Raw genomic sequence first — 9,399 nt, 5'->3', positions numbered from 1 at the left:
TCTCTCTCTCTCTCTCTCTCTCTCTCTCTCTCTCTCTCTCTCTCTCTCTTTTTTTCCTGCAATACTTTCTCGGCCCCTCCTCCCCTCTTCTACCCCAACTCGGCCTAAAGAAAACGTTGAGAAGGGTATCTGCCGGCCACGCTCCGCTCATTGTCCTTACAAACTGCCCTGTTTATTCTCCTCTCTGCCCACCACCGCTTCCCCCCACCCCCAAGTCTCCAGTTCCTACCCTCCCAGGCTTGGCCGCTATTGTCACGCTCAAAAGCTAAATATACCCACTTTAGGCCCAGAAAAGTTGTGGTGAAGAATTTTTGCAAACTTGAAATAAATTAATTTCTTCTCTGCTCCACCCTCTCCCCGCCCCAGCTTCTTAAGTTTTGGTTGCTTTAGTTCTTGGGAACCCGGAAAGGACTTATAGAAACGCGTAAATATTTGAGACTCTTCAAATTAAAAGCATTGTTTTCAGCTTAATCGGGGTGTACTATTACGCTCAATACGAATCTCTGGAGACCAGAGCAAAGGTTCAGCTGGGGAAGGCGGCCACCGACTTTTCAGCGCGCCTAGTTTCTGGGATGTGGCTGCTGCGCCCCCTGCTGGCGGATTCGCTTTCCCAAGACCATCCTTTTTACCTTTAAAAGAAGGTGTGTGAAAATAATTGAAGTTAAAAAAAAATGAGGAGGATGGAAGATCAAACTAATTACCCATAATCTAAACAAAAGAAAAGTTAACGTATCATATAAGCCGTGGGACCAAATCATAAGAATCAAATTTAATTTGCTTAACTTAGAAATGTACATAGAACCGCCAGATAAGTGGGAGGTTAAACCAGGGGAAAATAGGTATAAATTATGAGATTCAACGTATGAATGAATTATGATTGTCCGCGCGCCACGAAGGGCAGGCCAAGCCTTCACTTTGTGATTGTGTGTGTGTCGATGCTTAATAGCATTATTCTGAAAACTTAAAAAGCTTATGGATAATTAAGTTTGAAGGAAAAAAAAAACTAACGAGTTGATGTGGACAATGGTATATTTATTAAGATAAATACTGATAATGGAAGATGATAAAGTAACATTTTTTTTTTTTTTAGTCTTGATATCTTTCTTTCAAGGCTAGTAAAAAGAGCAGATTTTTTTTTTTCTTCCCCCATTGGGATGGTCTGTAATTCTCAGATGCATGTGTTTGCACCTGAACTCTATAATAATGTACTTAAAAGAGGGTAAGGGGTCTGGCTAGGTCTTTTGTTAATTGCTTTATCATATGAATAAACTATGGGAGTATATTACAATCGTGTTATCATTTGTAGCATTTATTTGCAGCTTTATTTTAATTAAGCCTACTGTACTTATCGGAGGCAGTAAACTAACGGTGGCTGGTGTTTATGCATAATAATGTACAATGAAAATGAGATTAAAGAAGATGGTGATAGCAAAAATTATTTTCTCATTAGAATATTTTTAGAACATATTGAAAAAAAATTAGCTCACTGGCCAACCGATTTCAATCCAGCACCATCATAGTACCCTAAGTATAATAACAACTCTAACGGCCCCAGCCCACGACAGAGGCAATCCTCTTTTGGGGTTGTAATAGCTGACTACAGTCCCAGCAACAATACACTATTGACTAGCAGACAATCAGAAAAAGACTTGGAACAGGGTGCTTCATCCTCAGAGAATTTAAAATGTTGCCACTGGCATAGTTTATGAAAATTGGAAGTGCTTCATCTAAAGAGAATGTAACACTTCCCTTCTTGGGCAGCAAAAAGCTATACACTTTTAGACCAGCATTAGTGATTAGCATATTCCTGGAGTAATCAGATTTTATTTTGCTCTGCTATTGGCCCTAGCCAGAAGCCTTAACTGCTAAGTATAACCCAATTTTATTTAAAAATCTTTTACATCCGTTTTTCTTTCCTAAATGCCCCCTATCCCTCTTCAAGTATTATATCTGAAGCCAACTGACAATTTTGTGGAGGTGCGGACTGTGGACTTATTTTTTTCTTCTTAGTGGCAAATAGAGGTTTAAGTTGCAGTAATTAGCGAGAACTAGCCAAGCTTCTTACTATTATGATGCTTGTTAAAAATGCTCCGCTCCGGCATCTGCATTTGAGTGGGTTCCCTCCTCTCCTAATCTCCTTATGGAAATGAAGGCTAACGGCGGGGGACCTGCAGAGTCTCCGAGAATGCCCTTGTTAACTGGAATTTCTCAGCATTGCTAATTAGCAGAGTTTGACGACCACCAGTATTGGGGAAAGCTCTGTTTAACCACTCGCCAACCATTCCAAGGAAGAGCAGACTAATTTTATTTTGTAATTAAAATCTGAAAAGGGCCCTATTTGACAGTTAGGGCTATGAGAGTTTTATCTCCCCGAGAAATAATTACTGCCTTGATAACTCAATTTTCTGAAAAACGTCAACTGTGGGCTCCAAAAGTTTTAATTTCATTACATAAGTAAAAGAAGCAAGAAAAACAGGAGAAAATGTACAGAAAGACTTTCTAATTTTGGAACTGGTTAAATATATTAGAAGACTGCTTTACCCAAAGGAAGTGTTCCCCCCCCCCTTTGTTATGTTCCTCTTTCCTCTAAATGCTAACCTTCTCACCATCTCTTCTGAACATGACCATAGCAGGGATCCTTCTGCAGGGAGGGAAATGACATCGGGCCCTGGTATTCAAAAGGCAAATGAAGCTAAAAAGTGAAGTACAGAAACTATAGAAAAGTTCGTGATTTTAAAAGCCAAAGATGCAGAGAGTATGAAACCCAAGACTTACAGATAGGTGGATGAACCTATGATGTGAGATTCTATTTGACTATCCCCAAATACTTCAGGGAAGCAGAACTATGGAGTAAGAATACGAAAATATGCTACTTTGTAAAAAATGTTTTCCTCTGTCCTATAAGTCACAAAAATGCCCAGTCACTTCCATGGCAGGTGGGGATGCTCCTGAGCTTCTAAAAAGACCTGAGCTTTAAGATTGAGGAAACACGGATGAACGAAGATAAAGAAATGCACATAGATTTATTATCCAAATAAGTAAGTATATAAAAATCACACACTTTACAAAAATAATCAACAAGAAATATGCTAGGAAAGTTAGGATGTGGAAAGTTAGGGTAAGGATGAGAAAATAAATCCCATCACTGGGAAACTCCCTTTCCTGTGTACTATAAAGTTTGTTCCTTGGAGAGTCTATAGGGGATACCTTATTTTTCACAGCAGAACTTTGAGGATAATGGTTGTTCTTTTATTTGTGCCTTATCCACCCCATTTTCTTTCTATGTCAAATGTTAGACTTAGGAAGTGTGAAGATTATCGGCAGGGACCATAACCCACCTTTCAAGATGCCACAGAGAACAGCCACAAACTTCTATCCCTTTCTATTTAACATATGGAGACAAGGTAGACCGGTCACTTAAAATTACTCAATCATATTTTTTTTTCTTGTGTGTGTCTCTTTCCAGGACTTTGCCTTTAATTTCCAGAAGTGGTATTATACGCAGTAAATGGACAAGGGGCTGTCGAAGCCCAGACCCAATTTTGCCAAATAATTTCACTCAAGAGCTGCAAGGACCCTTGAAGCCTGGGGAATGCAGGAGGTCTGTGCCCTCAGCATCGTGCTCACTCCACCTAATTCTCACCGGTGAAGTAAATACATTTAAAAACAGAGCCTGACAGTTAGAAACTTAACATATTTCTCTCTCGCTTTGAACTATATTATTTTAAAAAATCACCCCCCCTTTTTTTTTTCAGTCTTCTGGGCTGTCTGTAAAACCATACAACTGACAGTGTTTCGTGTATTTCTACATATTTCAGATATGCCAGACCAGTTATTTTCTGGGCAAAAGGTTCACACTTCACTATTTTTCATTTTCGTTTCTTGAATTATCGATCATGAGGTTCTGTTCCCACCGAAGCTGTTGCTGTTGCTGTTGAAAATGTAGTTTACCCGCTAAATGACCTAATTGCTCCAAAACGGAAGTTTCTGTGTTAGAGACAATCTGGGGGCGTGAAGAGCAGCCACTGTGGGTCTTCAATTCCCCTCCTGATCCTAAAAATCAGGAAGGGGAGGGCTGACATCACCAGAGAGTCCAAACACTCCAGAGAGACTTGAGTCCCTTTGCACCCCCAAGTCAATGCTAGGAAGCCTGTGCAGACACCTGTTTGACAGCCAAACTATTTTGGGCAATTCATCTTACCAAAGGCCTATGTCCTCCTTTGTCCAGTGGCCATGATTGTTTCCCTAATTTAAACAAAAGATAGGTGCTCACTTAAATTTTTCTAGCTGCAATAATTTTATTCAGGAAAACAACAACAACAACAAACAAGACCAAGCCTTCCTTGAGGTTTTTTTCTGACCCCTGTTAAGTGACAGCAATGTGGCCGGTGCCATATGACGGCTGCAGCCAAATCCAAGTGCCTGGAGCCTTTTCTTCCTTCCTCAGTGACCTCATGTAACTTTCTGCTCAGTGTCCCTCACAAGCTTCCTTTCCGGAAGCTCAAACCAATGTAGTAGGAGCAACAACAGAACGTAATGAAAGGCAAGGGTCTTGGGCATCCCCAAATGCAAGCCCCACAGAAGGCAGGAGATCTGCTTCACTGTGAAGGACTGGACTGCTTTCACAGGAGAAGCAGGGACGCTGTAGCTTTCCACCTGTGGCATGACAAGAAGTTAACGCAAGCCTGCGTGGTGAAAGTCGCCCACAATCACCACCAGACCTTAAAAGGAACCATGGCTGCTTCTGGAAGGTTTGCCCGTGGCTCGTGCTAACGGGGCTGTGAATCAGTGGGCTCCCATTATGGGCGGGCTGTCATCCTTCAGGCCTTCTGTTGACATCAGGAAGCCGCTTCCAAAAAAGCTCTTGTAACCTCAAAAGCAATGTCTGTGAAGTCATCCTTCCCTGAGGTCCACTTCTGCTGGCCCTCAAGCGTCCCTCCCAGCTCAGGCTCAGAGCTGGGCTTCCAAACCCATCCCCTCGGAATTCTCAGATGGCTGGCCTGATAATCTTTAAAGGGTTCTTCTGAGCTGGGGTTCTGACTTTTATCTCTCCTCTCGCCCTTCTTGGCTTTTTGTTGGCGGCCCCCCACTCCTTCTTTCACCCCCCTCCCCTTAATTTGGAGATCACTGACACGCTATGCTGTAATGAGTCCTTCAGAAACTGTTATGATCCATGGTGACAGTCTCCACACCTAATTCACAGATTATTGACAAGCCCCGTGGGCTCAATGGTGTCAAGTTGTACTTGTGGAATCTGCGCCCTTCAGCAGCCCACGTAGCTGCTGGGCCCTGGTTCTGGAGCCACAGCCTGGCAGAGATTATGTATCTGTAGCTCAGCTCCTTTCAGCATGGCCCGGTTTTCTCCCTGGCTCTTTGTCTGGGACTTGGATCCCAGGAACTGAAGATTTTTTTTTTTCCAGCGTTTAAAAAACGAACACGAGGAGAGGAGTAAACTTAATGAACGAAAGCGCATCCTCGAACCTGGCTCTTATTAATGAGTCTTGCCCCCGCCCCATCTCCAAATAGCCTGCCCAACTCCAAACCGCACACCCCGCTTCTCGGCGTTTTAAGCTTGGGAGGTGGGGGGGGGGGGGAGAGAAAGGAAGGAAGGGTTGAGGACTTGGCCTGGACTCAGTGGACCTAAGCTAAGTTGGCCCACCCGGCTGGTTGGCTCACAGGATATCGAAAGACTCACTACTTTTACAAAGCAGGGCGTCCAGCCAGCCCGCTGGGGCTCAAGCCTGGACGCGGCGACTGCAGACCCAAAGCGCCTGCCACGCCCCTAAAGGGTACAGCGCGGCTGGGGAGAACCGGCCGGATGCCAGCCCCGGGAGGCTCTGCCTTCTCGGAGGACTCAGGCCCGGTTTGGCTGCCTTCCTAGGCTCCAAAGGTGGAGGGGGCCGCCTCCTCGCCGCAGCCCCTCGGCGTGGGATTGGGGCAGGGGCTGGGCCACCTGCGGCTGCTGAATCACAATGCCATCGAGTTTGGGTGGCGCGCTCGGGCCCGGCTCGCTCACTAGCTCGCAGCTTCTTGCTCAGCCCGGCTGGCTGTGCGCTCTCCTCCTCGGACCCCGCGACGTGGCGGGCTTGCGGGCTGCAACGCCTGCCCCGCGCTGATCTTTGCCTAGGTCTCCTGTCCGCACGCTGGAGGGAAGGCTCGTCACTGCTCTTCCACGGGCCCCAGGGGTGGTTGTGCAGTCCGTTTTTCCAAGGCAGGGCCTATCTTGGCTTCTCTACGGCTCTGCTTCGCGGGAGCCAGGATGGCCGCAGCGCTGGGACCCAGCGTGCCCAAGAAGCGTCCCCGAGACTCCTCGGTGCGCGTGGGGTCACAAGGCCAGTCCTTAGGTTGAGATTTCCCTAAGCAGTCAGGCCTAGCCTCTTCGCGGAGAAAAAGATGGAGGTGCCGAAGCAGCTCCTGCTTGCCTATCATTTCCACCAACTGCCGGGTAGATTTCTCAAAAGCTGGGTTTTTGTTTTTTCCCCCCCTCCGAGATCCGATCCCTGGAGCAGATGAGAAGGGCAATCCCTTTAAAAACCATCTCCGACCGGCTTATCTGGGGGTGGAATAAACACACCCTCAACGGCAGACTCGCAGAGCTACGGCATTAAACGTGCAAATAATAATAATAATAAAAAGAGCCCTTCTGTTAGGAGACCCTGAGCTGGTTTCCGACAGCAAGCCCTGCCTGGCCGTTAAAGGTTAAACAGCCGGCGTGCCCCCCGAAGCAGGAAATGATCGTTTTGCTCATTTAGCACTTGATGGCTTCTTTCTTTCTTTTTAAAATTTAAACTAAACAAGCCGGCATTTCCCGCATTGTTGTGACTCTAGAGTAGTCCGTCTTCTGAATAAACCACAAGGCCACTTTCCCCTCCCTCGCTGGCGAAGGTTACGTCTCTTTCTCACACAGACAGGTTTGGAAGTATTAAAAGCAAAAATAACAAAAAACCAAACAAACAAAAACCTAAAAACTGTTTCCAGGACAACTTGGATTCTTGTCCAATAGGATTTATCACAGACTAACCTCCCCTGAAATTTCACGTTGATCTAAAAGTCGAAAAGACACCTGTTTGGTAGACAATAGCCGGGATTTAACCGATTGCCAGGAGGGAAAAGTTTGATCAAGGTTGGTTTGAGGGGGGAGGGAGGTAAATACTTTGAAGAAGGGATTGGACTTTCAGTTAAATTTTGGAATTAATAACCAAATAGGAACGAGTTACTTCATTCACCGGAGACCCCAGCACTTTACGCTGGGGACCTCGTATCTGAAACGCGGCTGGAGTTTAAGCGAGGCACCCTTCGCTCTGGTGTTATTTTGTGAAAAGCGGACAAGCAGGAGAAACACCTCTCATTGTTTCTCTGTGGCGCCACCGCAGAGCCTTTAAAAGAAGACCCCAGACCAAACCAGGATGGAGGAGGGCGAATTGGGGTATAAGGAGGAAATGTCATTTTTTTTTTTTAAAGAGTTGGAGTGGAAAATAATACCATCTCTTTAGTTTTTGTTGAATTATAGTAATCTTTTGAGGGCATAAAAACTTGTTTCCGCTCCTCCACTTCCCTTTTTGAGGGCAATAAAGAGTTTTCTTCTGAGCCCGGGGCGCGGGCTGAAGCGGGTTCGGGAGGACGCTGTGCATCTCCCACTGAGTCCAATAGGGGGCGCTGGCACCAGCCCGCGGAGTCGCTTCTCTTCTGAGCTGCTCCCGGCCCTACCGCGACGGCCGCTGGCGGGGTCGAACGGAGAGCTTTCGTCTTTGCGGATAAAAAGAGATTAAAGGCTAAATTCTTTGTGTGTGTGTGTGTGTGTGTGTGTGTGTGTGTGTGTGTGTGTGTGTGCGCGCGCGCGCGGTGTGTAGAGAGGGTATCAGTTTTAACCAACTACGAAAATGTAGGGCTTTGATGTTCTTATAAAGAAACTCCTATGGGTTGTAAAATTATAAGGTTTCTGAGCCAATACGCAGCTACAGTGTGTGTGTGGAAATTGTTTAATTAAAAATATATTTTCCATACTTTCACACGATCCTTTAGAAGTACATTAGAAGCGGACGCTTATCCTTCTGGCTGGCCCTTTAACCCTGCCACAAGTTTCCAATACTTTCATTTGTGTCGAAGGCCCTTCTGTTAATTCGAAGGGGGGAAAAAAAAAGAGACCCAAATATTTAAATTCCCCGCTAAACAGTTACTGGTCTGTTTCCTTCCCCTACTTTCTTAAAACGGGGCAGTTACGTGGTTCCTCAAAGTCAGGTATAAATGACAGAAAGCAATTCCAACCAGAAAAACCCGGCGTTGGGCCGCATAACCATCAGAGTCCAGGGAGAAATCCAAATAAAATTGTAACCAACGCACACCCACCCCAACTTAAAAACAACAACAACAACAACAAAAAAAAAAAAACCACAACAAAACAAAACTACCCTTCACCTGTATTCAAATAGCGTGTCTTTAATTACAGCGGCGGGGGTCGCCTGAGGCTGGAATGAAATTAGCAGTCATTTACCGTCCTTTAACTCTGTGGTGCTTTGATCAGCACTAGATTAGTTTTCCAGTTCTAACAAAGGCTCTACAGCCAGCCGTGGGCGTTAAATAAGACCGCAGGACCTGCCCTCAACACCTTTTCTCTTGTCAATCATAGCTCCATCATTCAGCCCAAGATTAACCTTTATCTATCAAATTTTTAAATTATAAAAAAAGAAAGAAAAAAGAAGACTAAGGAGGAGGAGGGAAAAGAAGGAAACGGAGGCGTAAGCGAAGGCCCCTGGCCACCGCGCGCCTGGGTGACCGAGGTGCTCGGGAGCCTCCCTGGATTGCGGCGGCGGGTGTCAGGAGGCACGGTCCGCAGGCTGGCCTCCCCGACACCCTTCCCGGGCGGAGAAGCGGCCGCCGCCCCCCGCACTGTCACCCCCCCACAGGGCCTCCCTCCACGAATCAAACAGCCACCTCTGTCCTCTCCCCGGGGCCGGAGGGGCAAAACGAGTGTCGAAATCACGTGCACTAAGTTTCTGCGCTGAGAGATACCTGTCTCTTCTGCTGAGCGCAGAGGGAAAAAAACAAAAACAAAACAAAAGCAAAGCAAAAACAAAACAAGCGGAGGCAGCAGCAGCAGCAGCAGCAGCGACAACCGAAAACCCGCGGTAGCGGCGACAAAACCCGTCCCCGAGCGTGGGACGGCGAAGGCGACGTTGCTCCTACTTGTCATGAGAGGGCGCCAGAGAGCAGCCCACCGCCCCAGCCGGCTCGGCTCGGCCCTCCCAGCTTCGTCAGCCCCTGTCATCCCCTCGCAGGTAATATCTCTCGAGGATCCTGCCCCCTTGCGTTCCCATCTCCCTCTATTCCGGTGGCATAAAGAACGAGGCTTCGCCATGTCCCCTGCCTCGCTTCTTCTGATGCAAGCTCTCTCTCACCCCA

The sequence above is a fragment of the Psammomys obesus genome, unplaced genomic scaffold, assembly GCF_907164565.1.
Source record: "Psammomys obesus unplaced genomic scaffold, mPsaObe1.curated_primary_1811, whole genome shotgun sequence".
NCBI classification, from domain to species: Eukaryota; Metazoa; Chordata; class Mammalia; order Rodentia; family Muridae; genus Psammomys; species Psammomys obesus.
Note: the sequence above shows the minus strand (reverse complement) of the source record.